The 20554-nt window shown below is 34.7% G+C and overlaps 1 long non-coding RNA gene across 1 annotated transcript; it reads left to right on the top strand.

The window, feature by feature from the left end:
* The first annotated feature begins 2116 nt into the window (after window positions 1-2116).
* Window positions 2117-4480, top strand: LOC148573740 (uncharacterized). The gene is made up of 3 exons (XR_015904944.1): window positions 2117-2432; window positions 2537-2606; window positions 4114-4480. It is a non-coding gene; the product is annotated as an uncharacterized LOC148573740 (long non-coding RNA).
* The last annotated feature ends 16074 nt before the right edge of the window (window positions 4481-20554 follow it).

Here is a 20554-nt window from a genome sequence, read left to right as displayed (position 1 = left end):
CTTTTGGGAATCTTTCGTAGTTGTGACTTCAACATCATACAAACCCCCATCACCATTCTAATCATCATCGCTGTCATCAAATGTAACCTCCAGATCACTATCTCCAGAGCTGTTTTCACTCGACTGTTCATCACTGTTTTCCTCATCATCATTTCCTGGCTGGTAGTCATCATCCTCAGATTCATCATCACCTGAAAAATCTAACCTCTCTTCATCATCATCCTCCAACATATCATTCTGGGCTTCTTTCACCACCGTGGGCTTCTTACCCACCTTGGCCTGAGCAAATGATTGGGCCTTGTACAGCACAATTGGGCCAAGCCCAATAGTGTCTGCAGTGGGTGCAGCAGCCTCACCAGCATGTATGTCTTCAACTTTCTCAATGGTGCAGCCTTTCCTAGTAGTAGCACCATCTTTGTGAACAGCAAAAAGCTCTACCATGTTGTCCCTCATTCTAATTCTGGCCATGTCCATTGCATCCTGGTCTGTGTGAAGCATCTTCAGTCCTACATCTGTTTCATCTTTCAGAGACTTATACCACATTGCAGCAATGTTTTGTGCCACATATCCCTGTTCGACCACTATCTCCATGGCCTCAAACCTACTGCACCTATCTTCATCACAGTAGTCCACTATGGAAGTCTCACCCCCCACATAGTGTAAAGGTTCACCATCAAACCCAAACTTCCCCCCCATGGTGTATCTTGACACTAAAATAACTCATTTTCTGAACAATCTGTTAGACAAACACAATAGACTTCATAAAATTCTCAAATTGATCAAGAACAACAAAAATGCATAAATGCAATCACCAGGACAAAATAAAAACTTCCAAACCAAAACAAGAAACGAATATGAAACTATAAAATAAAACAATCACACAACAACATGCATCATTACATATCAACATGCATTAAGATGATGAAAACCAAATGGGTTGAGAAGATTTAATAACGGAATACCTGATACGATATTCTTCCAGAATGTAAGGGTTTCAAACTAACTGCTGCTGTGGACCTTTAACGTTACTGAAGGACAATGTCACTTCTCTGGCTGCGAATCGCAACCCTTCAGTGACAATCGGTAGGGTTTGTTGCCTTTGGTTATCGTTTCGTGCTTCACAAGAAGAAGAAGAAGAAGAAGAAGAAGAAGAAGAAGAAGAAGAAGAAGAAGAAGAAGAAGAAGAAGAGTCAGGGTAACCATGCGTTCTGTCCAAAGGCGGGAAGGATTACACGTCTATTAACCACTGTCTCCTCTCTATTGCCACGTCGGATACGACGTTAAGAATTTGACACCCACTTAACGGCAGGACCTGATTGATGCAAATCAAAACTTTTTTTAGAACAGTTTAAATGTTGGGGATTAAAACAAAATTCACCCCAAACGTAGGGGACCAAATTAGTACTTTACCCTAAAAATTATTTAGTAATTATTAAAAAACTTAAAAAATATATTTTGTTATGGAACCATTTAATTGTCTAAACGTTCTGGGACCATCGAATCCTTTGTCCTATGACCTCACAATTTGTCCATGTGTCTGCATTCCGCGTCAGTCTTCCACGCTTGCTCCAACGACAAAGTAACATAAGAGAAGCAGCTCTCTTTCCTTTGTAGTTTGTACCGTAATTTCCTTCAATGTTGACAACATTTTTACAGTTTTTTTTGTTTAATTATTCTGTTGGTCCCTATAGTTTTGCAAAATTTTTAATTAGGTCCCTATATTTATTTTCTTTTTAATTGGGTCCCTATACCAAATTTTTTTTTAATTAGGTCCCTCATAATAGTAATTGGCTTAATTTTATAGAGATCCAACTAAAAAAAATTAGTGCAGGGACCCAAATAAAAGGGAAAAAAAATATAGGGACTCAATTAAAAAAAATTAGTGTAATGATTCAACTAAAAATAAAAAAATACAAAGACTAATTAAAAATTTTACAAAACTATATAAACCAATAGAGTAATTAAATATTTTTTTTTCAAAAGACAATGAATTTTATTAGAGAAACTACTTGATCCACAATGAACTCCAAGCAAAAGGGTATTTTGGACTATGGTAATAGAAAAGTAGAACAACAATTGAAGATTGAAGAAAAACAAAGGTAAAGTAAGTTCATATGAGAGTTTCAGGCTTCATGTAAGAGACATCTCTCCTCAGTCATGCGGCAAGCTTCTTCAGCTATTTCCACCGGTAATCGTCGATGATTCTCAAAGACAGCAGCATTCCTTGCTCTCCAGATGCACCAGACAAGGTTCGCAGCAAGCTTCTTCTTCCTTCGAGATTCAAAGACTCCATTAAAAATAACCACCATCTCCATGGCTCCATAGCTTGATTCAGTAGCGGAAGTCCTACAAGATCCCATGCTTCAACCACGCTTTCACATCCCCACAGGCAATGGCGTACCGATTCCTCCATAGCATCACAAATCAGACAGGTAGGGTTTATGTTTTGAAATCTTGAATTAAGATTTTCCTTTATCGGAATCCCTTCATGTAAAGTCTTTCACAAAATATTCTTATCTTTGGGGGTATTTTTCAGGTTCCAAAACTGGAACACTACTTCATGTCCTGAAGCCACCGAATATTCTCCAGATTTCTCCTTTTACCAGGTAATTTTATCTTCACCTTGTTGTATAGGAGTTTCTAGTATTGCTCCGGAAGTCCCCAGAGTTGAATCCAAACAGGGACAAGAGAGAATTCCTCTTCTATGATCTGTTATGTGCTCTGTTATGCCCAAATAGAACCTTAATTTTCTTATGTGTGATTAAACGTTGATACTAAGAATGAACTAATTAACATTCTGGAGCCCTAATTTTTTTTTTTCTGGTTTGCTTGTCATTTGAGCCTAATTAAAAGATAGGGTATGGGTGGAGGAAGGCCTTAGTTTGCTTCTGTTATGCTTGCAATTTAGGTTCACTGATCTATCTTCATTAAGCACAATGTATAAGTGCCATGCATATGATAGCTTGCAGTTCTTGATTTTTCATTTGATCATTTTCGGATCTTGAACATACCACGTTTCAAATGCCTAACAGCTTGTAATATGTGCACTGTGTAAAACGATTTGTGCATTTTTATAGGCTATTTTTCTTAAAATTGCTTGCATATTTGGTGTTGCAAGATTTGCCATTATAGGTAGAAGATGATGATAGGTGTAATCCATTATATAGAACAAGCAATTGAAGGAGTTCTATTAGAACCTTAGATTTTATTGTTGTAGGCAAAATCATTATAAAAAAAATAATGTCGATTGGAAAATAATATAATTTACCATTGGCTAGTGTTGAGGGGTAGTCATTGAAGTTTTTCCTGATTTGGACCGTGAAAAATTGTTGGTCCAGACTACAGAGTATGATGGTTGTATAAACTCAGTTACATCATAAAATTTCATTCTTTTTTTTCAAATTTCCCGGTTAATTAAGTCTGTTGTAGCATGCAATGTTGTTACGTTTAACAATTAAGGATGGTTTACAGTGGAAATTAACCATGTGTCTATGTCTATCTTGAATGATTTGAAATAAATTGAAACAAATTAGTTAAAAGAACAAATATGAATTCTTCTACTGTTTTATTTAACTCACAGAATCAGTTAAGTTGTACATCTTTCAGAGAATTTAATTCATAACAAATGTTTCAAAACAATGCAAACCATCAAACTGTGGTGCCACACTTGGTTTCCTACTGGCCTTGGTTTGTTCTTCCACTACTCTTGTTGTAGATATTGTTTCTTGATTAGATGCTGAAATCTCTCTTGCAAGTTTCTGCATTCATAGAAACCTTATGTTACTTTTTGGAATTATATAACACTTTATATGAACAAAAATAAATACATATCTTTTTCTTTTACCTTGTTCATAACAAATGTTTCAAAACAATGCAAACCATCAAACTGTGGTGCCACACTTGGTTCTCTAATGGCCTTGGTTTGTTCTTTCTCTAATGGCCTTGGTTTGTTCTTCCACCACTCTTGTTATAGATATTGTTTCCTGATTAGATGCTGAAATTCTTCTTGCATGTTCCTGCGTTCATAGAAACTTTGATGTTACTTTTTGGAATTATATAACATTTTATATGAATATAAATAATAGATATCTTTTTCTTACCTTCGCATTATAGAAGAAGAATCCAACTCCAGCAGCTACAGCAGGGAGAGATGCATAAATCTTTCGCATGGCCATTGGTGTAACGATAGATTGATAGGAAAGAATAAGAGCCTTGTGATGACTATATATATATATATATATATGAGTCCAGAGAAAATATTAAGAAGATCAGATACTTTGTTAATGATGGGAATTTGGGAAGCAAACAATGGTTTATAAAGGGACGGAACGGGTAAAAAAAAGAGAAAGCATAGTGTTTTATCTTATCTTATTTTAATTTAATCCATTGGGGTAAGGAATTAAATTTAAAAGTGCTGAAAGATTTGTTCCATTTTATGCATATTGTTACATTAGTAATATACGTTATTTTTACTTTTCAAGTTTAAATTTTCTAAATTTAAAAGTATTGTTTTTAATCAACTTTTTTTTTTAATTAATGATGCGTACGAAATAGAGTAAAAACTCTTATCTTTCTTGAAATATATCTAAGAAATTTTTAAATAGTTATTATTTTTATAAATCCATTCTGTAGATCAAATTTTAAATTATGATTTTTAAAAATAGTTTAGATAGAATTTAAAATGCTATATATTTAATCAAAATATTCATAGATAATATTTTTTATCTGATAGTGATAAAAATATTTTATTCTTATACTCTTAAATATAATTTAATGATAGTATAAATCTTTTTGTTGCTGATTTGAAGATAAAATTAATTTTAGTCCAATAAAATCAAAGTCAAAATTAAGTTAAAATGAAAAAATAATTTGTATCAAATCACGAAAGCAATTAATTTATCCATATCTATTTAACTTTTTCTTAATTTTATCTATCAGTATTTTAAAATGAATCCGAAATCTCTTTTTAAAGGATAAACATGACTAAGGTTAACTGAAAAAAATCAAACTTGACTTTTGATTAACTAGAAATTTGAATTAAGTTAATAACCCAAGATAACTTTAAATAATAAAAGTAATTATTAAAAAATTATAAAATTAATAAACAGATCATAAAAATAAAAATCGATCTAAAAAATATTTATTTTTTATTTAAAAATTAGTTTTCTATTTAAAAATAGTTTTTTTCCTTTAAAATAGGTTTTTAACCTTTAAAACCAAATTTTCCCTTTAAAATTAATTTTATACAAAATTAATTTTAATTTATACATTATTTTTTGATAATTTAAAAGGAAAAAAAAACTAGAAAACCAATTAATAATTTTCTAGAGAGTGAATAATCAAAATAATTCCTAAAAGATACCTCGCTAGATTTTCATTTTCATCTCCGAAAAAATAAATTAATCAAATTCGTCCTCGAAAGATAACGGATCTAATCATGTTTATTCTTCCGTTATTTTTCTTACTTTTGACGTTAACAGAAAATGACGTGGCACGTTAAGTTACATTTTAACACATAAAACGACGTCGTTTTTTTCGTAGGCTATTCCAACAAAGGCCTAAATCCGACCCACCAACTTTAGAAACCCCACCCATTAGCCATCTTCTTTCTTGGTGATTCTCTTCATCAACACTTGAAACTCTATAGCCACCAACTCTTGCTTGGATAACCATAGATATCGTTCTTCCTTGAAATTCCATAACTACTACAGCTCCGTCCCGCTGACTTTCATCACCACAGCGCTCAAGATTTCATCGCCGGATACTGTGCTGCACTCTGCGCCATCTATTTAAATGCTTACTCTTCCCATCGCAGGTGGCTAGGCAGTTTCTTCAGTTCTCCTAGAGATCTGCAACTCTCTCACTGAGCTCCGCTAATTCCTTTCCCTTGTCCTCAAGAACGGCTTATACCACTAGCACTTGTTCTGCAGCCTTGATAGCATCTCCGAAGCCTCATATGCCTTTGATACTGTCGACGACCACGATAAGCTCGATATACTTTACCACACCACGCTTAAAGAATATGCAAGAAATTCTTCTCTGCCTGAAGCTTTGGGATTTCACCATAGGATAAGGTCTGATGGGTTAAGCATGATGCATATAAGATGTTTGATAGAATGTCTCATAGAAAATTTTACCATAGAAGAAGATGACGGAAGGATTAACGGAAGAGATGACGAAAGGGCTATGCGACCAGATCTATTATCTTTCGGGGACGAATTTGATTATTTTATTCTTTCGAGGACGAAAATAGAGATCGATGTATCTTTTAGAGACGATTTTGACTATTAACTGTTTTCTAAAAGATAAATCTAAATATTGTGCCCACCTAAGAAGCAATGATAGTTTAGTTCATAAATCTCAAAAACTAAGCACTAGATACAACATCCCTTTAGAAATGCACCCAATTCAAATGGATACTTTTGGCTCTAAAAATGTTAAATCCTAAAATATTTAAAAAATAACTTTCTCACTTTATTGTCACAAGTGTAAAATAGGTCTACTATTTTTATAAAATAAAAGGTACCTATATTAAAAATTCAACCTGTAATGAAGGAAGAATGATTTTCAACATCATTTTGACAAAATGTAAACAAAGCAAGCATGGAAGTATGGAACATTAAGAAATAGCAGAGTGTTGAATTGCTATAAAACTTCTCATATTTGTTTTCTTATATTCTTTCTTTTTTCTTTGTAAAGTTCTCTCTTCTACCTCAAACGAGTATTTAAAATGTATTTAGTTTATACTTTAAGTTTATTTTACATTAGATTCAATTATAAATATCAGATAGTTTCAATATTTTATTATATTCTAGAACTAGAACGTCAAAAACTATAAAGTGTTTTTAATTTAAACACAATACTGACATCTTTTAAATTGATTTATTAGTAATTTTTAGACCTGAAAAGATTGTAAAAAAAAAAACTATCTAAAATTATTAGGTTAGTGTTTTGATTTAGTTTGGATCTTTCTTAAATCTTCATAATGCTTATAAAAATAATATATGTAAATTTTTGAGACTTGTGTCTGACTCAATCTGAATCATTCTTAGACTTAAAAAAGTGTATGTTAAAAATATCTAAAATTCTTAGTTTTAATTTTTAAGTATTGAATCTGAATCAAGTTTAGTTGTAAAAAAGTTTAATGCAATAATATCTAATAATTCTTGTATCAAAGATAATCTAAATCATCTTAACTTGTTAGCAGTGTGAATTAATACAATAAATTCTTATAAGCTTTCTATAATTTACTTAATTAACTTATCAGAACAAATTATTTTTTTTTGAAATACTTTTGCATTTCTTACGTATTAGTTAAGAATTTATTTGGTTTATAATATGAAAAATTCAACAATGTTAAAGGAAGATTCTTTCATCACCTACTGAACTTATGTATCATGCTATATAAAAATCACCTGAATCTCGCTCAGTAAACTCCCAATAGTTGCAAAAAGTGCTAATATTAAATAATTTTTAATATTGTTGTCATATTTTTTTTGGTATTTAGCCCGTGGTTTCGGATTGACAATTGTTGGACGTGAGCTTATGTTGAGCTGCATACAATGTAAAAAAATAATAGAGTAAACGGAGAAATAAAATTTTCATGAGGTATATAAAAAGATTTAGGGTAAAAAGAAAAAAAGGCTTACATTAACTTAGCACCAATATGGTTGATATTCACCATAAAACTAAGGTCCATTCTGTCCAATGTACGTGACATCTATTTTGAGGTGTTTAAATATTTTAGTGTGCTATACGCAAGGTAAAAAAAATTGAGATTTTACGTAAAATTGAAAAACCAAATTAAGTACGTAAAACGTAAAATTTTAACAAGATTTAAATCGTAAAATCGTTACCCCTAGTAAAAATTTCATAAAATCGATTGACTAATTTAAAATTGTAATATCGGAAGATTTTAATAATTAAATCGAGATTCTAGCTACTATGACTATATGTATATAGTTGAATGGAATTAGGGGTGGAAACAGGTCAGGCCAGGCCAGGCTTTGCTCTTAGCAGGCCTGGCCTGTCATGTAGTCAATTGGCCTGAGTCTGGCCTTGGCTTTTTCTTAAAGTACTAAGCCTAGCCTGTTATTCAGCCTAGCCTGGCCTGAAGCTTGCTAAAAGGCCTGATAATTTTTTTTTACAAAAATAAAAATATTATTTTAAATAAATTATTTTTTAATAAACATATTTATATTTAATAGGGTAAAGTACTAAATTGGTCCTCTATGTTTGGGCGTAATTCTGTTTTGATCCTTAAGGTTTAAAGTGTCCTAATTGAATCCAAAAATGTTTCATTTAGCATCAATTTAGTCCCACAGTGAGGTCAAAGTTAAATAATTAACGAAATGTCCTACATAACAACAGTACAAGAACAAAATCGATAATCTGGAGAACATGTACAAGCTCCAGAGGCACAAAATCAACCGTTGATGTATCAATACATTTATTTATTATTTTTCTTATAATATAATTAAAATATTTTCTATAGAACTAAAGAGAATGATAAATAAATGTATTGATGCATCAACGGTTGATTTTGTGCCTCTAGAGTAATATTTATAAAAAATTTAAATTTTAAAGTATTTAAAATATACAAAACTATTTATAATTAAATATAATAAATTTAAAATATCTCATAATTTATTAATAATAAAAAAATTATTTATATATGTAATTATGTATTAACAGGTCCGGCAGGCCTGAGAAGCCAATAAGGCTAATTAGTGAGCCTGGGCCTGGCCTATTAACATAATAAGGCTTTTGTAAAAGTCTGAACTTGTGCCTATTTTATAACAGGTCAGGTCAAACACAGGCCAGGCTACAGGCCCCTGGCAGGCCGCCTGGCCTTTTTCCACCCTTAAATGGAATATTCAATGATATTGGTAGTCTTCCGATTAGCCTCCTTTGCGCATCAGTTCCCCTAGTTCTCTCTCTCTCTCGGACGCGTCTTCTCCTTTAGCAGTGACAAAACGACGACAACCCCGAGCAGAAACGGCGACCGCTTGGCAGCTTGAGGCGACAACAACAACACACAACTTCCCTCCTCTCGCACGCGTCACAGCGGGACAATCGTCTGTGGCAACGACTTCCTCTGGTGAGCACGAATCGACAATGATGGTGGACCCTCTCCCTTTGGCAGTGCTCTCTGTCTCAACGTCTCTCTCCTCTTTGTGAACGGCAGCGACAACGACATGGAGCATAGCGGCAGCGGTGCGACCGCGACGACTGGCGCAGCTCCCTCTCCTTGTGCGATACTCTCTTCTTTGCGTGGGGTGGGCGTGTTACGCTAAAAGGGGGTGAAACAGGGGTGAGGGTGTGGCTGACGCAAGGGGTTTAAGGTTAGAGTTTCTCAATTTGGAAATTTAGGGTTAGGGTTAGGTTTTTATAAAGAAATATGGATAGAATGTGAAGTTGACCCATGATGTATAATGATTTTTGTTTTAGATTGAAAATTTTAATGAAATGTTTGTGTTAATGAAACTCATGTGATAAAATTAATTTGTTATGGGAACTAGGTTTGTTAAATTTATGAAACAAACTTGTGTAGAAGATTAATTTTTTAACATCTTAGAGATAGATCAGGCACGGATCGAAAAAGAAGAAATAGTACTTTAATTAATTCATAGGACTTAGCAGGACTCCTCCGCTCAACCTAGGATGTTTAGAAACTCATACTGAAAATAAAATAAAGTGTAAAACAAAAATATGCTCTCCTGAATTGGAGAGTGTGAAAAAGGATCATAAGTTGTTCGAATAACATGAATCTAATCCCTTAAAAACTAAACAAATGACTAATAAGGGTAAAACAGTCTATTTAGTGCTAAAATCCACTTCTGAGGCCCACTTGATGAGTATTTGGGCTGAACCTTAATGAGATCCACGTGCTATGAGGTCTCTGGGATGTGGAATGCCAGCTAGGGGGTCCTCTCTGGGCCTTTGGATGTTAGGCTCTACTCTTTCGGCGCTGGACACTGGAAGGGGGCAGGAAGTTGACATTAGACGCCAGTTTTGGGCCTTCTAATCTGAAGCAAAGTATGGACTATTATATATTGCTGGAAAGATCTAGAAGTCAGATCCATTTGGACTTCTGTAGCTCTAGAAAAGCTCTTCCAAATGCAGGCAGGTCAGATCCGGACAGCATCTGCAGTACTTTCTCTCTTTTTGAATCAGACTTCTACTCCAACTCCTCAATTTCAGCCAGAAAATACCTGAAATTGCCTAAAAATACAAAAACTCATAGTAGAATCCAAAAATGTGATTTTAACACTAAAACCTATAAAAATTTAATAAAAGCTAAACAAAAACTACTAAAAACTATATGAAAGTGATGTCAAAAAGCGTATAAAATATCCTCTCATCACAACACCAAACTTAAACCATTGCTTGTCCCAAAGCAACTAAAAACACAGTAGGATGGAAGAGAAAATTAAGATACAATAAATTTCTAAGTTTCAAATGAAGCTTAGTTAAAATCAGATGAACGGGTCTTGGTAGCTTTTTGCTTCTGAATAGTTTTGGCATCTCACTATCCATTGAAACTCAGAGATGTTGGCATCCTTAGGAACTTAGAATCTAGATTATATTATTGACTCTCCTTGTTAAGCTTATTTTGATTCTTGAACACAACTTTTTGAGTCTTGGCCGTGACCCTAAGCACTCTGTTTTCCAGTATTACCACCGGATACATCCATGCCACATACACTTTAACTGGGTGAACCTTTTCAGACTATTACTCAGCTTTGCTAGAGTCCCCAGATAGAGGTGTCCAGAGTTCTTAAGCACATTCTTTTGCTTTGGACCACGACTTTAACCGCTCAGTCTCAAGCTTTTTACTTGACACTTTTATGCCACAAGCACATGGTTAGGGACAGCTCGGTTTAGCCGCTTAGGCCAGGAATTTATTCCTTTGGGCCCTCCTATCCATTGATGCTCAAAGCCTTGGGTCCTACCCTTGCCTTTTGGTTTAAAGGGTTACTGGCTTTTTCAGTCTGCCCTCCTTTTCCTACATTTTTGGGCAGTAACGGATTTTTCTGCTTTTTATTTTTTTCTTTTCGCCATTTTTTTCTTTTTTCGCATGCATAATAATTTTTTTTTTCGTTTACAACATGCTTTTTCTTTTGCTTTTTGCTGCTTTTTCTTACTTCAAGAATCAATTTTCAGATTTTTCAGATTATCAATAACACTTTTCCTTTTTCCTTTTCTTTCAAGAGCCAACATTCATAAATTTCAACTTCAAATATGCACTGTTTATTTCATTCATTCAGAAAACAATAGCAAATGACACCACATCAACATAATTAAACTAATCTTATTTTAAACTTGAAATTCATGCATCTCTCAGTTCTTTTCAAATTTTTTTTCATTTAAGCAAGGTGAGAGATATATGAAATATTTTACAACTTTTTAAAACATCAATGCAGATGATCATGCAACTAGGACAAGGAAACAGATAAACAGATAGAAAATAGAAAAATAACAAAAAAGGAGTAAAAGAGAATGAATCCATCTGAATGATGGTGGCCAGTGCTCCTCTTTGAGGATCCTATGTAGTGCTTGATCTCTTCTATGTCACTCCTTTGTCTTTGTTGAGGCGGCTGCACAAGTTCATGTGCATGCTCTCTAGTTTGCTCCATCCTCTTCTTCTATACTTAAGAGTGGTAAAAGTCACAAAGCAAAGCTTTTGCAACACCAAACTTAAGAGTTTTGCTTGTCCTCGAGCAAATATGATCACTGGAAAAGAAGAAGGTGGGGTAGGTGGAGCTTCTGTGGAACCTTTTGGTCCTGAGAGGCTAGGAAATTCCAGATTCCCGGCTTCTCTGCATTGGCGTTTGAACGCCCAAGGGCTGCTCCCTGGATGGCATGCAATGCCAGCAATGCTCCCTTCTTGGGGTGTTGAATGCCTAGGAGGGCTTCCTTACTGGTGTTCAACTTTAACACTCCACTAGGAGTGTTCTGTTTTCACTGCTATGAAATCTGTATCTTGACTGATGCACATGATCATGACTCTATCAACTGAAAGGAAAAACAAAAAGAAAATAAATGGTTGAGTAAAGTTGGGTTGCCTCCCAACAAGCGCTCTTTTAAAGTCACTAGCTTGACCTTCAGCTCCTTAAGGCGGTGAGTAAGGGCTCAGATTTTTGCCCCTGATAGTGAATTTTCTTCCTGCCCTCTCATGAATGAGCTCTACATGCTCTAGAGATAGGACACGGCTCACTGTATGTGGTAGGGCTGGCTTCTTAGTGAAGACAACTCTCATGCTAGGTGAGAGGCCTTTAGTTAGGACTTTCTTGTCCTTCCAACCTTTAGGTACTTTCTTCTTAGTACCTTTGTGCTTAGATCTTGTTGAGGGCTGCCCAACACCAAACTTAGAATTGATGTCTGGGGGCTCTGCAGAGCTCTGCACAGAAAGAGAGGGTTGGCACACTAAGTGTTGCACAGTTATCTCTCTTTTAGAAGGAGAATTGGGGTGAGACATCTTAAATAAGACGTGGTCCTCCCCTAACTTTAGCGTTAGTTTTCCCTTAGCCACATCAATGATAGCATTAGCTGTGGCTAGGAAAGGTCTTCCAAGGATGACACAGTCATCCTCATCCTTTCCTATGTCCAAGACAATGAAGTTTGCAGGGGATGTAGTGGTTTTCAATTTTCACCAAGACATCCTCTACTAAGCCATATGGCTTCTTCATTGTCTTGTCTGCCATCTCTAATGAGATATTTGTAGATTTTACCTCAATGATGCACATCTTCTCCATTACAAAGAGTGGCATGAGGTTAATGCTTGAACCTAGGTCACATAGAGCCTTTTCAAAGGTCATAGTGCCTATGATGCAAGGAATTAGAAAGCGTCCAGGATTTGGAAGCTTCTGAGGTAGCTCTTGCTGAACCAAAGCATGGAGTTCTTTGGTAAGTAGTGGAGGTTCTTCCTCTAGAGGCTTTGTACCAAATAGTTTGGCATTTAGCTTCATTAGAGCTCCTAGAAATCGAGCAACTTGCTCTTCCCTAGTGTCTTCATCCTCAATTGAGGATGAGTAGTCATCAGAACCTATGCACTGCAGAAGTGCATTCAAAGGAACCTCAATTGTCTTTGTGGTTTCCTTTGGTTCTGGGCTAGAGGGTTCTTGAGTGGGATTCAGGCACTCAATGGGTGTGCTTTGACTGGCGTTAAACGCCAATCCCTCTAGCATTCTGGGCGTTGAACACCCAGCAGGGATATCCTTGCTGGCGTTCAACGCCAGCTTCCCTGGGCTGGTGGGTGTTGAACGCCCAGTGAAGGCTTCTTCATTGGCGTTCAATGCCTTCCCATTCTTCTCCAATTTGGCCTCAACCTCCATGGTTATGGCCTTGCACCCTTCTCTAGGATTGACCTCAGTATTACTAGAAAGTGTGTCTGGAGGGATCTCAGGGATCCTCTTGCTTAGTTGACTAACCTGTACCTCCAAGTTTCTAATGGAGGACCTTATTTCATTAATGAAACTGTGGGTGGTCTTAGTGAGGCTGGAGACTAGAATGGCTAAATCAGAAAGACTCTGCTTAGAAGTCTCTATATTCCCTTGAGAAGATTGGAATGGTGGTCTGTTGTTGATCCTATTCTGGTTTCTACCACCTTGATTGAAACCTTGCTGAGGTTTCTATTGATCATTCCATGAGAGGTTAGGACGATTCTTCCATGAAGGGTTGTAAGTGTTTCCATAGGCTTCTCCTATGTAATTCACCTCCTCCATGGTGGGTTGATAAGGATCATAAGCTTTTTCTTCAAGAGAAACGAGCACTGCCAGCTGCAGTTTGCATCCCAGTGAGATGTTGAGGGATCATGTTGACCTGTTGGGTCAAGATCTTATTCTGGGCCAAGATGGCATTCAGAGTCTCAACTTCATGAACTCCTTTCTTCTAAGAGGTTCCATAATTTATAGGATTTCTCTCAGAGGTGTACATGAATTAGTTATTTGTAGCCATCTCAATGAGTTCTCTAACTTCTACAGGCATTTTCTTCAAGTGGAGAGATCCACCTGCAGAGCTATCCAAGGAAATCTTGGATATCTCAGATAGGCTGTCATAGAACACGCCTATGAGGGGCCACTCTGAGAGCATGTCAGGAGGACATCTCCTGATCAGTTGCTTGTATCTTTCCCAAACTTCATAGAGGGATTCACCTTCTCTTTGTCTGAAGGTTTGAACTTCCACTCTAATCTTGCTCATCCTTTGAGGAGGAAAGAACTTGGCCAGAAAAGTATTTACTAGCTTTTTCCGAGAGTCAAGACTCTCTCTTGGTTGGGCATCCAACCAAAACTTAGCTCTGTCTCTTAAAGCAAAGGGAAAAAGCATCAGCTTGTAGACTTCAGGATTAACTCCATTAGTCTTTACAGTATCACAGATCTGCAAAAATTCTGCTAAGAACTGATGTGGATCTTCCATTGGAAGTCCATGGAATTTGTAGTTCTACTGCAGAAGAGAGACTAACTGAGGCTTAAGCTCAAAATTGTTAGCTCCAATGGCAGGTACAGCAATGCTTCTGCCATAAAAATCAGAGGTAGGCATGGTGAAGTCACCAAGGACCTTTCTAGGCTCCTCTTGTGATTCGGCCATGTCTCCTTGTTCTTGTTCAAAACTTTCTGACAGGTCTCTTTCGAAGTGTTGTGCTTTAGCTAGTTGTAAATGCCTCCTCAGAGTCTTCTCAGGTTCAGGATCAGGAGTTAAGAGGGGTTATTTATCCCTCTTCCTAGTCATAAACAAGAAGCCAAGAAAAAGATAGAAAGGAAGAAAGTTCTTTATGCCAATTGGCAAGAAGCTCCTCCTTAAAGTCAGAATAAGAGAAAGAAGAAGAAGATAAAAAATAAAAATAAAAATAAATAAAATAAGTAAAGAAAAAAGTACATTGAAAAGAGTAAATAAGAAAGAAAATCACAAGAAAGCTTTCTGTGCCAATTGGCAAGAAGCTCCAAGTGAGATGTGAAGAAGAAAGGAAAGAAGATAAAGAATTGTAGGCAAAGAGTCAATTATAGTTGAATGAATAGAGATGAAAAGAAAAGAAGTATATATTGAAAAAGTAATTAAAATTAAAATATTTTTATTTTTATTTAATTATTTAATTAATTTTTGAAAATTAGGTTATTAATTTAAAAAGAATTTAAAATTTAAATGTTAAATTTTGAAAAATAGAAGGGAGAGAAGAGAGAGAAATTTTCAAAAATTAAGAGAGAAAAGAGTTAGTTAGCTAGTTTTGAAAAAGAAGATAGAAAAAAGAGGAGAGGATTTTCGAAAATTAATAGAAGAAGAGAGTTAGTTAGGTGGTTTTGAAAAATAAGAGAGAGAAGAAGGGAGATTTTTTCGAAAATTAAGAAAGAGAAGAGTTAGTTAGGCGGTTTTGAAAAAGAGAAGACAGAGAAGAATATAAGTGATTTTCGAAAATTGAGAGAGGAAAAAGTTAGTTAGGTGGTTTTGAAAAATAAGAGAGAAAAGATAAGATATTAATTAAGAAAAGATAAAAATAAAATAAAAGAATGAAAATAAAAGATTAGATAAGAAAATATTTAAATTTTAAAAATAAGATAAGAAGTAAGATAAGAAAAGATTTTGAAATTAAAGTTTGAAATTAGAAAAAAGATAAGATTTTGAGATTTGATTTTGAAAAAGATATGATTTAAAAATTTGAATTTTAAAAAAGATAAGATAAGATTTTTAAATTTTGAAAAAGATATGATAAGATTTGAAAAAGATAAGATTTTTAAAAAGGATAAGATTTTTTTGAAAAAGATATGATTTTTAATTTTAAAAATTTTGATTTTTGAAAACTTGACAACTAAGATAAGATAAGATAAAATTTTAAAATCAAAATCTGAAATCTTTTTGAAAAATTTTCGAAAATTTATGGTTAAAATTAGTTAGAAAAGATATTTTTTGATTTTTTTTGAGTTTATTGATGAAAGAGAAAAACACAAAAAAGACACAAGACTTAAAATTTTTAGATCTAGAGTCCCTAATTTTCGAAAATTTGGAGGGAAACACCAAGGGACACCAAACTTAAAAATTTTAAGATCAAAACACATGTAAGACTCAAGAACACCTTGAAGACTCACAAGAACATGAAGAACAAAAATTTAAAGACTCAAAGAACTGAAGAACATAAAAAAGAACACTAAACTTAAAATTTTTAGAAAACCAAGACAAAACTTTCGAAAATTGCAAGAAAAATAAAAAGGAAAGATCAAACTTAAAGACTTGATACAAGATTAAACCAAAGAAAAATTATTTTTTGAAAATTTTTTAGAAAGAAAGATTTGAAGAAAACGAAAAATAACTAACAACATAAACAAAAAGATTTAAATAGAAAGATTAAGATTAATGCCAAAAGGAAAATATTTTTTTAAAAAAGTTTTTAGAAAGAAAAACTCAAAAGGAATGACAAATTACCAAGAAAATAGACACATTCAAAAAATGCAAGGATTAAACAAAGAAAAGAAAAAAATATTTGTGAAAAACTTTTTGAAATTTTCGAAAATTTGAAGAAGAAGAAAATAAAAATAAAAGACTCGAAGACTCAAACCAAGAACATAAACAAAGAGGCTTAAAAAATATCAAAGATTAAATAGGAAAAAGAAAAATATTTTTGAAAAGGTTTTCAATGGTTTTCAAAAATTGAGAAGAAGAGAATAAAAATAAAAGACTCAATTAAATTAATGTAAAATAAACTTACCTGATCTAAGGAGCAAAACAATCCGGCAGTTTGTCCAAACTCAACAATCCCCGGCAATGGCGCCAAAAACTTGGTGCGCGTGTGCGTAAAATCTACACTATTTCGTACAACAGCAGCAGTACCAGCAAGTGCACTGGGTCGTCTGATGAGCGGATATTTTATACGCTTTTTGGGGTTAATTTCATGTAGTTTTTAGGATGTTTTAGTTAAGTTTTTAGTATATTTTCATTAGTTTCTAGGAAAAATTCATATTTCTGGACTTTACTATGAGTTTGTGTGCTTTTCTGTAATTTCAGGTATTTTCTGGCTGAAATTGAGGGAGCTGAGCAAAAATCTGATTCGGGCTGAAAAAGGATTGCTGATGCTGTTGAATTCTGACCTCTCTGCACTCGGAATGGAAATTCAAAATCCACTACGGAGTCCAATTGGCGTGCTTCCAATTGCGTTGGAAAGTAGACATCCAGGGCTTTCCAGCAATATATAATAGTCCATACTTTGCTCAAGGATAGACGACGTAAACTGGCGTTCAACGCCAGTTCCATGTTGCAGTCTGGCGTCCGGCGCCAGAAACAGGTTACAAGTTGGAGTTCAACGCCAGAAACAGGTTACAACCTGGCGTTGAATGCCCAAAACAGCCCAGGCACGTGAGAAGCTTTAGTCTCAGCCCCAGCACACACCAAGTGGGCCCCAGAAGTGGATTTCTGCACTACCTATCATAATTTACTCATTTTCTGTAAACCTAGGTTACTAGTTTAGTATTTAAACAACTTTTAGAGATTTATTTTGTATCTCATGACATTTTAGATCTGAAATTTGTACCTTTTGGCAGCATGAGTCTCTAAACCCCATTGTTGGGGGTAAGGAGCTCTGCAGCGTCTCGATGAATTAATGCAAGTACTTCTATTTTCCATTCAAACATGCGTGTTCCTATCTAAGATATTCATTCGCGCTTAATTATGGAGAAGGTGATGATCCGTGACACTCATCACCTTCCTCAACCCATGAACGTGTGCATGACAACACCTCCGTTCTATATTAGATTGAATGAGTATCTCTTAGATTCCATAATCAGAATCTTCGTGGTATAAGCTAGAATTGATGGCGTCATTCAGGAGAATCCGGAAAGTCTAAACCTTGTCTGTGGTATTCCAAGTAGGATTCTGGGATTGGATGACTGTGATGGGCTTCAAACTCGCGAGTGCTGGGCGTAGTGACAGACACAAATGGATAGTAAATCCTATTCCAGTATGATCGAGAACCTTTAGATGATTAGTCGTGCTGTGACAGAGCATTTGGACCATTTTCACTGAGGAGATGGGAAGTAGCCATTGACAACGGTGACACCTTACATAGAGCTTGCCATGGAAGGAACTTTGCACTTTTGCATGCATGAGGGAAGAGGAATACAAGAGAAAAGCTAAAATTCAGAAGACAAAACATCTCCAAAACCCCAACATATTCTCCATTACTGCATAATAAGTATTTATTTCATACTCTCTTATTTTTCGTAATTCAATTTGATAAGTGAATTGTTTTCCTGACTAAGAGTTACAAGATAACCATAGATTGCTTCAAGCCAACAATCTCCGTGGGATTCGACCCTTACTCACGTAAGGTATTACTTGGACGACCCAGTGCACTTGCTGGTTAGTTGTGCAGAATTACATAGTGTGAAGTAATTTTCGTGCACCAAGTTTTTGGCGCCGTTGCTGGGGATTGTTCGAATTTAGACAACTGACGGTTTATTTTGTTGCTTAGATTAGGAAAATTTTTTCTTTTTGGTTTAGAGTCTTCTATTATTGTTTTTGGTTGAAATTATTTTTTTTAAATCCTTATTTTTTCTTTTTTTTAAATCTTTCGAAATTTTTTTTAACTAATAATTGAGTTTTTTTTAGTTATTAAAAATACTTCTTCAAAACAAGTGTTACATTTACTGCCCAATTGGCTAGAGCGTTGGTCTATGTTCTTGGTAATTGGGTATCTTCTTGTTAAAATCTTTTTTTTTAAATAATTTTTCTTTGATTAAATCTTGTGCCAAACTTTAAGTTTGGTGTTTTCTTGTTAATCTTTCTATAATTTTTGAAAATTTTAGTTTGGTTTGCTAAAAATTTTAAGTTTGGTGTTCTACCTTCATGTTCTTGTGGTTCTTGTGATTCTTCAAAGTGTTCTTAAGTTTTCCTTGTGTCTTGATCTTAAAATTTTTAAGTTTGGTGTTCCTTGGTGTTTTCCCTCCAAAATTTTCGAAAACAAGGAACATTAGATCTAAAAATTTTAAATCTTGTGCTATTTTATTGTTTTTCTCTTTCCTTATTAAATTAAAAAAAATATCTTTTCTAACTATTTTTAAGCTAATATTTCGAAATTCTTCATAAAAATTCAGATTTCAATTTCAAAAAAATTTTATCTTATCATATCTTAGTTGTCAAGTTTTTTTAAAAAAAATCATATCTTTTTCAAAACCTCCTAACCACTTATTCTCTCTCTTTATTTTTTTCGAAAATCCTCTTAAAAATACTTTCAATTTTTTTATTTTATTATAGTTTTATTATTTCCAATTTTTTTAAATATAATAAAATAAATAAAATAAAGCCACATCATCTCCCTTTCTCCATCATGGATCTAAGTGGAAATGAACAGTCCAGAAGGACTCTGGGGTCATATGCTAACCCCACTACTGCTTCATATGGGAGTAGTATCTGTATACCCTCCATCGGAGTCAGTAGCTTTGAGTTGAATCCTCAGCTCATTATCATGGTGCAGCAAAGTTGCCAGTATTCCGGTCTTCCACAGGAAGAACCTACAGAGTTTCTGGCACAATTTTTACAAATTGCTGATACAGTACATGATAAGGAAGTAGATCAGGATGTTTACAGATTGTTACTGTTTCCATTTGCTGTAAAAGATCAAGCTAAGAGGTGGTTAAATAACCAACCTAAGGCTAGCATAAGGACATGGAAACAGCTGTCAGAAAAATTCATGAATCAATACTTTCCTCCAAAACGGATGACACAGCTAAGGCTGGACATCCAAGGCTTTAAACAAGGAGATAATGAATCTCTTTATGATGCTTGGGAGAGATACAGAGAGATGCTAAGAAAATGCCCCTCTGAAATGTTTTCAGAGTGGGTTCAGCTAGACATCTTCTATTATGGGCTTACAGAAAGAGCTCAGATCTCTCTAGATTACTCAGCTAGTGGATCTATCCACATGAGAAAGACAATTGAAGAAGCTCAAGAGCTCATTAATACAGTTGCCAGAAATCAGCATCTGTACCTAAGCAGTGAACCTTCCATGAAAGAAGAGGCTAGAACAGTAACTGCTGAACTCAGCCCTGCAGAACAAGTGATGCACATAAACTTGTTATGCTACGATTTAGGAAATTGCACGATCGGCAAAATTCCTTCCGGCAAGTGCACCGGTTATCATCAAGTAAAAACTCACAATAGAGTGAGGTCGAATCCCACAAGGATTGGTTGAGTGAGCAATTCAGATTAGAAGTGTGTTCTAGTTGAGCGGAATCAAGATTTAGATGAGAATTGCGGAATGTAAAATTGGCGGGAAAAGTAAATGACAAGAAATTGAAATGGCGGAATCTTAAATTGCATGAATTAAAGAGCAGAATGTAAATTGCTGAAATTAAAAGGGAATGGGGGTGATTGCATGAATTGAGTTGCAGAATGTAAAGAGAAAGTGGAAATCAGAAATGGGGAATTCATTGGGTTATAGGAGATATTGAGATCTCCGAATCAAAACATGTTTATCTCTTCCTCAACCAATGCGTTCATTGAATTTTGCTTGGCAATCTTATATGATTGGATCCCAATCCCTTGGCTCACCAATTCTCTCTAAAAACAAACA

The sequence above is a fragment of the Arachis ipaensis genome, chromosome B2 (assembly GCF_059453495.1).
Source record: "Arachis ipaensis isolate K30076 ecotype BB chromosome B2, ASM5945349v1, whole genome shotgun sequence".
NCBI lineage: Eukaryota > Viridiplantae > Streptophyta > Magnoliopsida > Fabales > Fabaceae > Arachis > Arachis ipaensis.
This window is presented reverse-complemented; position numbering and strand designations above follow the sequence as displayed.